Genomic DNA, 13,813 nt, shown 5'->3' on the forward strand with positions numbered 1-13,813 from the left:
ATTATGCCAAACCTATGCTCACCAAGTGTCGTCTTTTCCGTTTAGGAGAAAAGGCCACGTCGTGATTGGTGATGTTTTGTACATTTGCAATATGATTCCATTCACCCTCTGGTCGGATTTACAGGGACAGCAGAAAAATGACAAAAATTTGAACATTTTATAAAACGGAAAACGAATGTCCGAGAGACTTCGTTCGATGACTTCCCGGAAGATCTGGCCCAGCTCCACGGCCCGCCGCCGTCCGCGAATTTTAGAAAAATTTGCGGACGTCTAGTAAGGGACCGTACATTTGCAATAAGGAGTTTCTCATCAACCATACGGCAAATGTCAAAATGTTCCCCTCATGTATTACATACATGAGGGGAACATTTTGACATCCCTCAAGTTACCAGTGCATGTCAGAGCAAAAACCAAGCCATGAGGTCGAATGAATTTTCCGTAGAGCACCAAGCCAGGATTGTGTCGAGACACAGATCTGGGGAAGTCTACTAAAAAATGTCTGAACGTTTCTGCAGCATTTGAAGGTCCCCAAGAACAGTGGCCTCATCCTTCTTCACATCAAATCAAATTGCATTTGTCACATGCAACAAGTGTAGACCTTACCGTGAAATGATACAAGCCCTTATTAACCAACAATGCAGTTCAAATACAATAAATAAAATATTTACTAAATAAACTAAAGTAGAAGATAAAAAGTAACACAATAAAATAACAAAAATGAGGCTATATTAAGGGGTACCGGTACCGAGTCGATGTCCAGGTTAGTTGAGGTAATTTGTACATGTAGGTAGGAGTAAAGTGACTATGTGTGTTCAGCCCTCCTTTTTCTGTAGTCCACAATCATCTATTTTGTCTTGCTCACATTGAGGGAGAGGTTTTTTGTCCTGGCACCACATTGCCAGGTCTCTGATCTCCTCCCTAAAGGCTGTCTCACTGTTGTCCGTGATCAGGCCTACCCCCATTGTGTCGTCAGCAAGCTTAACCTGTTGATCCTACCCCCTACTATTTCGAACATTATGTTAAAAATTGCGCAACATTTCAGCACCCTGCTACTCATGCCAGGAATATAGTATATGCATATGATTAGTATGTGTGGATAGAAAACACTCAGACGTTTCTAAAACTGGTTAAATCACGGCTGTGACTATAACAGAACGTGCTTTTCACCGAAAAGCGCAGGAAAATCTGATCACTGAAAATTGGAAAATATATCAATGCGCCACTTGAATGTATTGTTGAATGGGAACCACATTACCTGGAGCCGAGATTGCAATTCCTACAGCTTCCACACGATGTCAACAGTATTGTCATTAGCCTAGGATTTGTTTCTTGGTCAAACGAACAAGAGACAGCCCATTTCTTCCGGTCTCCGACCGGATATTTCGGTTGAGATTTATCCGGACATTATTTCAAGACTGAGAGCTATAGAATATACGCCTCGTGATCAATTTGATCGATTATTAACGTTTACTAATACCTAAAGTTACATTACAAAAGTATTTTGAAGTGTTTTGTGAAAGTTTATCGTCGACTTTTTTAATTTAAAAAATGACGTTGCGTTATAATAGATCGATATCTAGGCTATATATGGACCGATTTAATCGAAAAAAAAGACCCAATAGTGATGTTTATGGGACATCTTGGAGTGCCAACAAAGAAGATTGTCAAAGGTAATGAATGTTTTATATTTTATTTCTGCATTTTGTGTAGCGCCGACTATGCTAATTATTTTGTTTACGTCCCCTGCGGGTCTTTAGGGGTGTTGCATGCTATCAGATAATAGCTTCTCAAAAAAATACAATTTCAGAACAAAAAAAAAATCTGATCTGTTTACAGGAAACTGTGCAGTGCCATTTTCACTTCATTTCCCCCCACTTGGGCCAGCCCCCTAGCAATTCGAGTTCCAGCCGATGGGATTCAGCCCCTCACCATTTGAGTGACAGTTAGAAAGATGCACACACAGCAGTGTGAGAGAGAGTGAGCAATGACGTGATGCACATATGTGACGTAGTACTCAATTTTTGGGGACAACTTTAGGCTTGTGAGTGCTACATTCAGAACTACGTACTAAAAAGTCTACAAAATTACTGTAGAATCTCTTTAAGTAAAACAGATGCAATGCTCACACTACTATCAAGTTAAAATACCTTACATACTTGCAAAATTGTTGCTTGCATGCGGGGTCAGGCATACATAGATTAGACAAAGGAGATGCTCAAAATCCTGGTAGTTCTCGATTTTTGGACTATTGTCTTTATTTTGCTTTATCATTGACTTAAGGAAGACAAGCTACCTAAATGTGACTTATCGGGCTAGTACTGAAAAAGGACATGTTTTTGAGTTAAGTTTTTTAAGCCCAAAACCTTGTATTTAAGCAAAACAACTTAAGGTAGGCAACTTCTTCAGCCTGACTGGCTTTCATTTAAATGCTAGCGTTAGCTGCGCTAGCTTGCGAATAGCATTGAGACAGAGAAAAGCTCACATAAAGCAAAATTTGCTAGTGACGACCTTGTAAAACCTTTGCTAAAATCTAACGTTACATGTCAGCTTTCGAACAGAGTAGACTTTAATGTACACATTCACTTCTTGACTATATATTTCCACCTAAGCTTATTAGGTTAAAATAACTTCAGGCATACACCCGGTACTGCTTCAAAGGAATAGGGTTCCCATTCCTTCCGCTTTATTTTCACACAATTGCGTCTTGCAGAAGGGAACCATGAAGAGGAGCTTGGAGTGGGCAAGGGGGAGGCTGATGAAGCAGCAGAGAAGACCTAATTCATCAAGTATCAATTGATTTGGGTGATTCTCACCTGGTTGGCAGGCATGCACAACACAAGGTATGCTTCTACACTTGTATAGCTTGCTGTTTGGGGTTTTAGGCTGGGTTTCTGTACAGCACTTTGAGATATCAGCAGATGTAAGAAGGGCTTTATAAATACATTTGATTTGTACGCAACATTAAGCCCAATCAAATATCCAATGTTATTAAAACATGTATCCCAGTTTACAGTCAAGCAACGTTTGTCAATTGTGTTGATGTTATGAACTACAAACAATCGATGGTTCTTGGAGTCAATGAATCAATTGAAAGTGACTACAATTAGACATTTCAAAACTGTGCCAGTAAAGATGACAAAAAAAGTAATCGGCTCACTGTTTACATTTTTTTCCAGACACTTCAATCTGACACTCCTGTTTGACGTCAGGCAAAACGTCTTCAGCCACCGTAGGTCAGAGAGCCGCTGGTTGGCATTTGACTGCAGTGTCTGTGGGTGTACCAGGAAAGGACGTTAGAAGTTAGGTCTCCACGATATCGAAGCTTCTTACCGTCTCCACTGCAGCCCAGTCAATATCGATAAAAAAAACTGTTTACCTATTGTCCCAAGAAATGTCAATTATACATTTTTACATACGTCAGAGTGCATTTTCTTTTATAGCTCTGCTTTCAACGCCATCATTACCCACACGCCGGTTAGCAGGCTCTGGGTGTAAATCCTGTAATAACAAATTCAATTTTTTACATTATAAGAAAGTGTATCCACAGAATGGACCCGACACTACCACGGTACACATGAGTACATGAAGGAGCTGTGGGACCTAACAATGGTGATAGGACAAGTCTCAGCATAAGCCAAACAAAGTAGATGGTGATACTTGACCATTCTCCCATCTACTGTACATTGGCATGGAGACGATCAGCAGCTTCAAGTTCCTGGGCACCCTGATATCCTTTTCTGCCCTCAGTAACTTCACTCACACAAGTCCCACTTATGCTTCTTCACTACCCTCAAACTTGCTGCACCATGACCTGTGTACCAACTACAGTGTCTTATTGCCATAAGATGTAAATGAAATGTCCATATTTACTGTAAGATTTATTTATGGTAACATATGGTAACATTGCACATATTGTAACATAGTCCCTTGACATACATGACTTAACTACTTTGCATCATACATTTATTTAAATATTAAAGCTGCATTATGTATTACTGTGTCCAATTGATTCTGGTTGGTTGTAATGTTTTTGAAAATTCACTGCGCAACTTTTATTTTGCTGATGGACAATCCTGTAATAATATAATATATATCAATTATTTTGGGACACATCAATAAACATTGACTGCAGTATTCCTAACTCACTAGGTGGTCATGTAATAAATGTTTTGGATAATTCTCCTTAAATGAAATATTTAAATCAAATTGTATTTGTCACATACGACAAATACAACAGGTGTAGATCTTACAGTGAAATTCTTACTTACAAGCCCTTAACCAGCAATGCGGTTACAAAAGTAAATAATTAAAGAGCATCAGTAAAATAACAATAGCGAGCCTATATACAGGGAACGTGCGGGGGCACTGGTTAGTCGAGTTAATATATACATGTAGGTAGAGATATTAAAGTATTAAAGTGACTATGCATAGATAGAGAAGCAGAAAAGAGTCTGGGTAGCCATTTGATTAGATGTTCAGTAATCTTATGGCTTGTGGGTAGAATCTGTTTTAGAAGCCTCTTTGGACCTAGACTTGGTGCTTCGGTACCGCTTGCCGTCCGGTTTCAGAGAACTGTAGCTGTGGCTCCACTGGCAATCCCAGCCTAGGAATGCTGAAGCCCTCGAAGTGAAAATTAAAACCTCCATGATTATGTTTCCCTCTGAAAAAAGGAAAGGGGGGGACATTAAAGTCCAGAAGTAACACTTGTTGGAGAACATAATACTCTTAAGTCAAAGTAGTTTGGGATTTAATGTATCTATTACATTTTTACGGGGCCCATGGGAGAATAAGGCTACAAAATGCTGTCCCACAGTTGTGTTTGTGATTAGGTGATGTTTTACTGATGTGGGCCGTGTTACTTCAATGATCATGGTTTTGCATCTAACCTTCCACGTCCTGAAGTCAGTCCCTCCAGCAACATATATGACTCTCTTCTCTCTATTGCTCTTTGATTGGTACCAGGTGGGGAGCACTGCTTTGGAGAGAAGCTATGTCTTTGGCCAAAAGAGGTTTCTCAGCGTAGATAATAATAATAATAATAATATATGCCATTTAGCAGACGCTTTTATCCAAAGCGACTTACAGTCATGTGTGCAGATGAAAACGTCTGAAGAGGCTTGAGTGTCTACTCATGTAAGGCAGGAGACCTAGACACTCCAGACCCTCTTTGAATCTATAAAGTAAAACAAGTATATCCATTTGCCCTGAAGAATTGAACTAAACTTGAGATTCTTTAGATATATGGAAACTCACTACTCAAGAGCATCCAGTATCCTGCTTTCTAAGCAGAACTTTGTGGCTGACTCCACCAGGGCATCCCTCTCCAATGTACGAATGTATCACACTGGACCCAACATGACCACTTCCTGTGCCTTGTCAACAGTTTGTGCTAACTGGTCTTAGATTGTTTACTGAACTGTGTTTTGGGACAAATTAGCCAAACAATAAACTGATTATCACTACCCTTAAAGATTGACTGCCAACAAAAATAAACCAAATCCATGTAGAAAGTTCTCATGAACTACAACCCATTTTTTTTCAAACTTAGTGCAAATTAACAGTAACATAACATTCATCACAGTATAAAGTCACTTAGTTTCTCCAAGATCTCTCTGAAGTCATATTCTGCAATTGTTTTCTTAGTTGCCTGTATAGCCTCTCTGGAAAAAACATCTATTGGTGCATTTTCTTAAAGATCTCTCTCAGGGGAACACGACGATCCTGGTCGTTGTGGATCTCGAAGTCCTGCCGTCTTATCCCGTTGCCCGGTCTCCCTACGGCACTGCAGACTGCGGAAGCATTGTTCACCCATGTCTTCCCCCCTCCTCCCTCTCTGCAGATGACTTCGTCAACCATTTTGAAAAGAAGGTCGACGACATCCGATCCTCGTTTGCTAAGTCAAACGACACCGCTGGTTCTGCTCACAGTGCCCTACCCTGTGCTCTGACCTCTTTCTCCCCTCTCTCTCCAGATGAAATCTCGCGTCTTGTGACGGCCGGCCGCCCAACAACCTGCCCGCTTGACCCTATCCCCTCCTCTCTTCTCCAGACCATTTCCGGAGACCTTCTCCCTTACCTCACCTCGCTCATCAACTTATCCCTGACCGCTGGCTACGTTCCTTCCGTCTTCAAGAGAGCGAGAGTTGCACCCCTTCTGAAAAAACCTACACTCGATCCCTCCGATGTCAACAACTACAGACCAGTATCCCTTCTTTCTTTTCTCTCCAAAACTCTTGAACGTGCCGTCCTTGGTCAGCTCTCCCGCTATCTCTCTCAGAATGACCTTCTTGATCCAAATCAGTCAGGTTTCAAGACTAGTCATTCAACTGAAACTGCTCTTCTCTGTATCACGGAGGCGCTCCGCACCGCTAAAGCTAACTCTCTCTCCTCTGCTCTCATCCTTCTAGACCTATCGGCTGCCTTCGATACTGTGAACCATCAGATCCTCCTCTCCACCCTCTCCGAGTTGGGCATCTCCGGCGTGGCCCACGCTTGGATTGCGTCCTACCTGACAGGTCGCTCCTACCAGGTGGCGTGGCGAGAATCTGTCTCCTCACCATGCGCTCTCACCACTGGTGTCCCCCAGGGCTCTGTTCTAGGCCCTCTCCTATTCTCGCTATACACCAAGTCACTTGGCTCTGTCATAACCTCACATGGTCTCTCCTATCATTGCTATGCAGACGACACACAATTAATCTTCTCTTTTCCCCCTTCTGATGACCAGGTGGCGAATCGCATCTCTGCATGTCTGGCAGACATATCAGTGTGGATGACGGATCACCACCTCAAGCTGAACTTCGGCAAGACGGAGCTGCTCTTCCTCCCGGGGAAGGACTGCCCGTTCCATGATCTCGCCATCACGGTTGACAACTCCATTGTGTCCTCCTCCCAGAGCGCTAAGAACCTTGGCGTGATCCTGGACAACACCCTGTCGTTCTCAACTAACATCAAGGCGGTGGCCCGTTCCTGTAGGTTCATGCTCTACAACATCCGCAGAGTACGACCCTGCCTCACACAGGAAGCGGCACAGGTCCTAATCCAGGCACTTGTCATCTCCCGTCTGGATTACTGCAACTCGCTGTTGGCTGGGCTCCCTGCCTGTGCCATTAAACCCCTACAACTCATCCAGAACGCCGCAGCCCGTCTGGTGTTCAACCTTCCCAAGTTCTCTCACGTCACCCCGCTCCTCCACTCTCTCCACTGGCTTCCAGTTGAAGCTCGCATCCGCTACAAGACCATGGTGCTTGCCTACGGAGCTGTGAGGGAACGGCACCTCAGTACCTCCAGGCTCTGATCAGGCCCTACACCCAAATAAGGGCACTGCGTTCATCCACCTCTGGCCTGCTCGCCTCCCTACCACTGAGGAAGTACAGTTCCCGCTCAGCCCAGTCAAAACTGTTCGCTGCTCTGGCTCCCCAATGGTGGAACAAACTCCCTCACGACGCCAGGACAGCGGAATCAATCACCACCTTCCGGAGACACCTGAAACCCCACCTCTTTAAGGAATACCTAGGATAGGATAAAGTAATCCTTCTCACCCCCCTTAAAATATGTAGATGCACTATTGTAAAGTGGCTGTTCCACTGGATGTCATAAGGTGAATGCACCAATTTGTAAGTCGCTCTGGATAAGAGCGTCTGCTAAATGACTTAAATGTAATGTAAATGTCTTCCAGCACTACGGGGTGCCTGAGGATATTGTTTCTGATCGGGGTCCCCAGTTTACATCCCGAGTATGGAAGGCGTTTATGGAGCGTCTAGGGGTCTCAGTCAGCCTGACCTCTGGTTATCACCCGGAGAGTAATGGGCAGGTGGAGAGAGTAAACCAGGAAGTGGGTAGGTTTCTGCGGTCGTATTGCCAGGACCGGCCAGGGGAGTGGGCGAGATACATCCCCTGGGCTGAAATGGCCCAGAACACACTAAGCCACTCCTTTACCAACATGTCATCGTTTGAGTGTGTGTTGGGGTACCAGCCGGCATCAGAGCCATGGCATCAGAGCCAGACCGAGGCTCCTGCGGTGGAGGAGTGGATGCAGCGCTCTAAGGAGACCTGGAGAGCCGTCCAGGGGTCATTGCGTCAGGCGAGTGGACGGCAGAAGAGGCGAGCTGACCGTAGTGAGGCCCCCATGTTTGCACCGGGGGACAGGGTCCGGCTCTCGACCCGAAACCTGCCCCTCCGCCTGCCCTGCCAGAAGCTGGGTCCGCAGTGTGTGGTGCCATTTAATGTCCTGAGGAGAATAAACAAGGTTTGTTATTGTTTGTTACTCCCTTCGTATTATCGTATTAGCCCCTCGTTTCATGTGTCTCTCCTCAGGCCTGTGGTAGCTGGTCCCATGCAGGAAAGTGAGGTTCCGGAGGTCCCTCCGCTCCCTCTGGACATCGAGGGGTCCCCGGCGTACACGATATGGGCCATTCTGGACTCGAGACGCCGGGTGAGGGGCCTGCAGTACCTCGTGGACTGGGAGGGGTACGGTCCGGAGGAGAGGTGCTGGGTCCCGGTGGGGGATATATTGGATCCCACTATGCTAAGGGAGTTCCATCGCCTCCATCCGGATCGCCCTGCGGGTCGTTCCCGAGGCCGGTGTCGGCACGCTGCGGGATCCGCGCATCAGGGGAAGGGTGGGGGGGGGAGGGAGGGGTACTGTCACAAATACCACCAAAGGTGGCTCCCCTTCCTGTTCGGGTGGCGGTCGTCGTTGCCGGTCTACTAGCTGCCACCGATCCCTTTTTCCTTTTCGTTTGTTTTTGTCTAATTGTTTTCACCTGTTCCTTGTTGGGGTTTGGGATGGGTGTTATTTAAGTTAGTTTAGCTCGCTGGTGTTTGTGCGGGCTTATTGTTATTGTTACGTTAGTGGTGTATCGTTGTCTTGGGTTTTCGCTGTCCGGGTTTTGTAACAGTGGTTTTGGGTTTGTTTACACCTGTGTTTAGGGCTTCACCTAAGTTTGGACCTGTGACTTTGAAAAAGGACATTAAAGTGTTTTTTCCTGTTCACTTTCTGCTCTCTGTGTCTAACTCCACACCCATCACTCACCCGTCGTTACAGGAGGGGAGGCCACAGGAAGGATGGCACTCATTAGCAGCCGGAGAAACCACCCTCGTCAGCTGCCCCTTTTCCATCAGCATCCCTAAAAACCATGTCTATTTTTGCCTCCGGATTAAAGCGGGCTCTTTTAAAGCCTCTCATTGCACAATCATAAACGTTGTCCCTCATCACATTAATTTGGTTGGCATCTCATTAACTTCAGCAGTGTTTGGAGGTCAACACTAAAAGAGACATTCAGAATAACAAAGCTCAGATACTTCCCACAATTCATCTGTAATAACAAGACATTTAATTATTTACTGGGATGACTTACTCTTTGTCATCACCAACATCAACAGAAGAGTATGGTGAAGGTGGACGATAAGCCCCAGGGAATGGTGGAGGGAAAGCCACAGGAAGTAGTGTTGGTGGAGGGGGGAAGTTTCTTCTCGCCATCTTCAATTGTGATGTTGTTGCATCAAACTGACTGTACACTGATTACTGAAACCTGGTTGAAACGAGGAGCTAGGGAAATTGGCTAGTAAAATTAGAATATTAAGGAACACGTTAAATTAGCGTGTGTAAGTGTATATTTAGCAGCTGTAGGCATTAAGTTGACGTGTGCAGGACCGCTTGCAGACGTTTATTTTGCACATTTGCACGCGCTTATTTGAAGCGTGTAGGCGTTAATTTAGCACGTGAAGACATTAATTTAACGTGTGCACACATTAATTTAGCGTCTGCACCTGTTTACTTTACACACGTAGCATTAAAAAGATTGCCTTTTGACCACGTGCTTTAAGACCCAAATGGCGTTCCATAGGTAGAGGGAGATGTCCGTGTGCTTCGCGGTTTACCAGATCTTTTTTCTGCAGTTTTCTTGAGGATCCTTCCACAACCCACAAACTGCAGCGCTGTGGTTCAAGCCACTGACTTGCAGTGATGCCAACTTAGCAATTTTGTTGCTAGATTTAGCAACTTTTCAGACTACCCTGGCAACTTATTTTTTCAAACAGCACCAAGCAACAAATGTAGCTACTTTTAAAAAGTGAATCAAATGCTAAAATGCACACATTTTCCCTCTAAATGACACAAAAACGATTTTCTCTGTCACACACAACACACGTGCCTGGCTGCAAAAGTACATTGTGAGTGATGTCAGCAGCAGGCGCTCAGCTCGTGCACAGGCAGCAGCAGGCCAGCAGCAATTTCAGCAAATTGCAAATCAATGTTGGCTGACTGCAGTGGCAGCAGTACGAGTTCGACGAACCAAACCCAATGAATATATTTGGTCACGAATGTTTGATCTTGAACAGAACTTACAACATCAATCAACATGTCTCAATCAAAATTGTACAGCCAGAAGTACAGAAAAGAGTGTGAGACTGTACCTGAACAAATGTGAAATCACATCTTGTGTAACGTTATTGTGTATTCTACGTAATGACGCAGTTTAACGTTATCACACAATGACATCACAATGTAATTTAGCAACAAGTCAACCTGCCCCTAGCAATTTACCCTGAAAATGAGTTGGCAACACTGCTGACTTGTTATTCCCACTGTCACGAATTCCGCTGAAATCGGCTAATCCTTGTTCAGGCGGCGTTCGGGGGTCACCGGCTTTCTAACCGTTGCCGCTCCATTTTTCATGTCCATTTCTTTTATTTCACCTTTATTTAACCAGGTAGGCTAGTTGAGAACAAGTTCTCATTTGCAACTGCGACCTGGCCAAGATAAAGCATAGCAATTCGACACATACAACAACACAGAGTTACACATGGAATAAACAAAACATAGTCAATAATAAAGTAGAACAAATGAAAACAAAAAGTCTATATACCATGAGTGCAAATGAGGTAAGATAAGGCAATAAATCGGCCATGGTGGCAAAGTAATTACATTATAGCAATTAAACACTGGAATGGTAGATTTGCACTTGAATGTGCAAGTAGAGATACTGGGGTGCAAAGGAGCAAGATAAATAAATAAATACTGTATGTGGATGAGGTAAGTAGATAGATGGGCTGTTTAAAGATGGTCTATGTACAGGTGCAGTGATCTGTGAGTTGCTCTGACAGCTGGTGCTTAACCTTTTATAACTAGGGGGCGCTATTTTAATTTTTGGATGAAAAACCCGTTTTAAACAAGATATTTTGTCGCGAAAAGTTGCTCGACTATGCATATAATTGACAGCTTTGGAAAGAAAACACTCTGACGTTTCCCAAACTGCAAAGATATTGTCTGTGAGTGCCACAGAACTGATGTTACAGATAAAACCCAGATAAATATCCAATCAGGAAGTGCCGCATTATTTGAAACCGCCTCATGGCAATGACTCCTTATATGGCTGTAGAGGAGCTAGGAGTCAGCTTACGTTTTCCACGTTTTCCTCAAGGTGTCTGCAGCATTGTGACGTATTTGTAGGCATATCATTGGAAGATTGATCATAAGAGACTACATCTACCAGGTGGTCGCTTGGTGTCCTCCGTCGCAATTATTGCGTAATCTCTAGCTGCAGTATTTTTCCGTTTGCCTCTGATGAGAAACCGACTGCCACAAATGATTTTTCATCGAATAGAATTGTGAAAAACACCTTGAGGATTGATTCTAAACAACGTTTGCCATGTTTCTGTCGATATTATGGAGCTAATTTGGAAAAACGTTTGGCGTTGTGTTGACTGCATTTTTTTATTTTTTTTCTTAGCCAAACGTGATGAACAAAACGGAGCTACTTCTCTTACACAAAAAATCTTTTTGGAAAAAATGAACATTTACTATCTAACTGAGAGTCTCGTCATTGAAAACATCCGAAGTTCTTCAAAGGTAAATTATTTTATTTGAATGCTTTTCTTGTTTTTGTGAAAATGTTGCCTGCTGAATGCTAGGCTTAATGCTATGCTAGGCTATCAATCATCTGAGATGACAGTGTTGTTAACCTGTTAGTCCTACCCACACCGTATTCGGTAGCGTAATCATAGCCTCAAGCTCATTACCATAACGCAACGTTAGCGATTTCTAAAAATCGCAAATGAAATGAAATAAATATGCCTATCCTCAAGCTTATCCTTTTCTTAACAATCCTGTCGTCTCAGATTTTCAAAATATGCTTTAGAACCAGAGAAAATCAATAATTTGTGTAAGAGTGGTGATAGCTAGCTTAGCATTTAGCGTTAGCATTTAGCACGCAACATATTCACAAAAACCAGCAAAGGGATCAAATAAAATAATTTACCTTTGAAGAACTTCAGATGTTTCAATGAGGAGACTCTCAGTTACATAGCAGATGTCCAGTTTTTCCTGAAAGATGCTTGTGTAGGACACAACGTTCCGTTTTGTTACTATGCATTTGGCTACCGAAACTAACCGAAAATTCAGTCACCTACACGTCAAACTTTTTTCCGAATTAACTCCATAATATCGACTGAAACATGGAAAACGTTGTTTGAATCCATCCTCAAGGTGTTTTGTCATATATCTCTTCATTGAAATGCCATTCCTGGAAGCCTGCATTGTTCTCAGATTCGGATGGAAAAATACTGGTACCTGACTTTTGCGCACCAATTTCCACGCAGACACCGTGCGGGACCCCTGGTAAATGTAGTCTCTTATGGTCAATCTTCCAATGATATGCCTACAAATACGTCACAATGCTGCAGACACCTTGGGGAAACGATAGGAAGTGTCCGTTCATTCCTGTCGCATTCACAGCCATATAAGGCGATCATGGAAAACGTGCCATCAGAAATCCTGTTGATTTCCTGGTCGCTCAAACATCTTGGTTTTGCCTGTAGGTTTTGTTCTAAGGCACTCACAGTAAAAATCTTTGCAGTTCTGGAAACGTCAGAGTGTCTTCTTTCCAAAACTATCAATTCCAAGCATAGTCGAGCATCTTTTCGTGACAAAATATTGCGCTAAAAACGGGCACGTCTTTTTATCCAAAAATGAAATACTGCCCCTAGAGTCTTAACCGGTTAACAAAAGGCTAAGCTTGTGTTTCAATATATTTATTTCATTTCATTTGCAATTGTCATGAATAGGAAACGTTGCGTTATGGTAATGAGCTTGAGGCTATGATTACGCTCCCGGATACGGGTTTGGAGTCGCAAGATGTTAAAGCTATTGAGGGAGATATGAGTCTCCAGCTTCAGAGATTTTTGTAGTTGGTTCCAGCCATTGGCAGCACAGAACTGGAAGGAAAGACGACCAAAAGAGGAATTGGCTTTGGGGGTGACCAGTGAGATATACCTGCTGGAGCGCGTGCTATGGGTGGGTGCTGCTATGGTGACCAGTGAGCCATAAGGTGGGGCTTTACCTAGCAGGGTCTTGTAGATGACCTGGAGCCAGTGGGTTTGGCGACGAGTATGACGTGAGGGCCAACCAACGAGAGCTTACAGGTCGCAGTGGTGGGTAGTGTATGGGGCTTTGGTGGCAAAACAGATGGCACTGTGATAAACTGCATCCAGTTTGTTGAGTAGAGTCACCGAAGTCGAGGATCTGTAAGATGGTCAGTTTTACGAGGGTATGGTTGGCAGCATGAGTGAAGGATACTTTGTTGCGATATTGAAAGCCAATTCTAGATTTAATTTTGGATTGGAGATGCTTAATATGAGTCTGGAAGGAGAGTTTACAGTCTAACCAGACACCTAGGTATTTGTAGTTGTCTAAATATTCAGAGCCGTCCAGAGTAGTGATGCTGGACGGGCGAGCAGGTGCGGGCAGTGATCGGTTGAATAGCATGCTTTAAGTTTTACTTGCGTTTAAGAGCAGTTGGAGGCCACGGAAGGAGAGT

Source organism: Oncorhynchus gorbuscha, linkage group LG18 (genome assembly GCF_021184085.1).
Source record: "Oncorhynchus gorbuscha isolate QuinsamMale2020 ecotype Even-year linkage group LG18, OgorEven_v1.0, whole genome shotgun sequence".
In the NCBI taxonomy this organism is placed as follows: domain Eukaryota; kingdom Metazoa; phylum Chordata; class Actinopteri; order Salmoniformes; family Salmonidae; genus Oncorhynchus; species Oncorhynchus gorbuscha.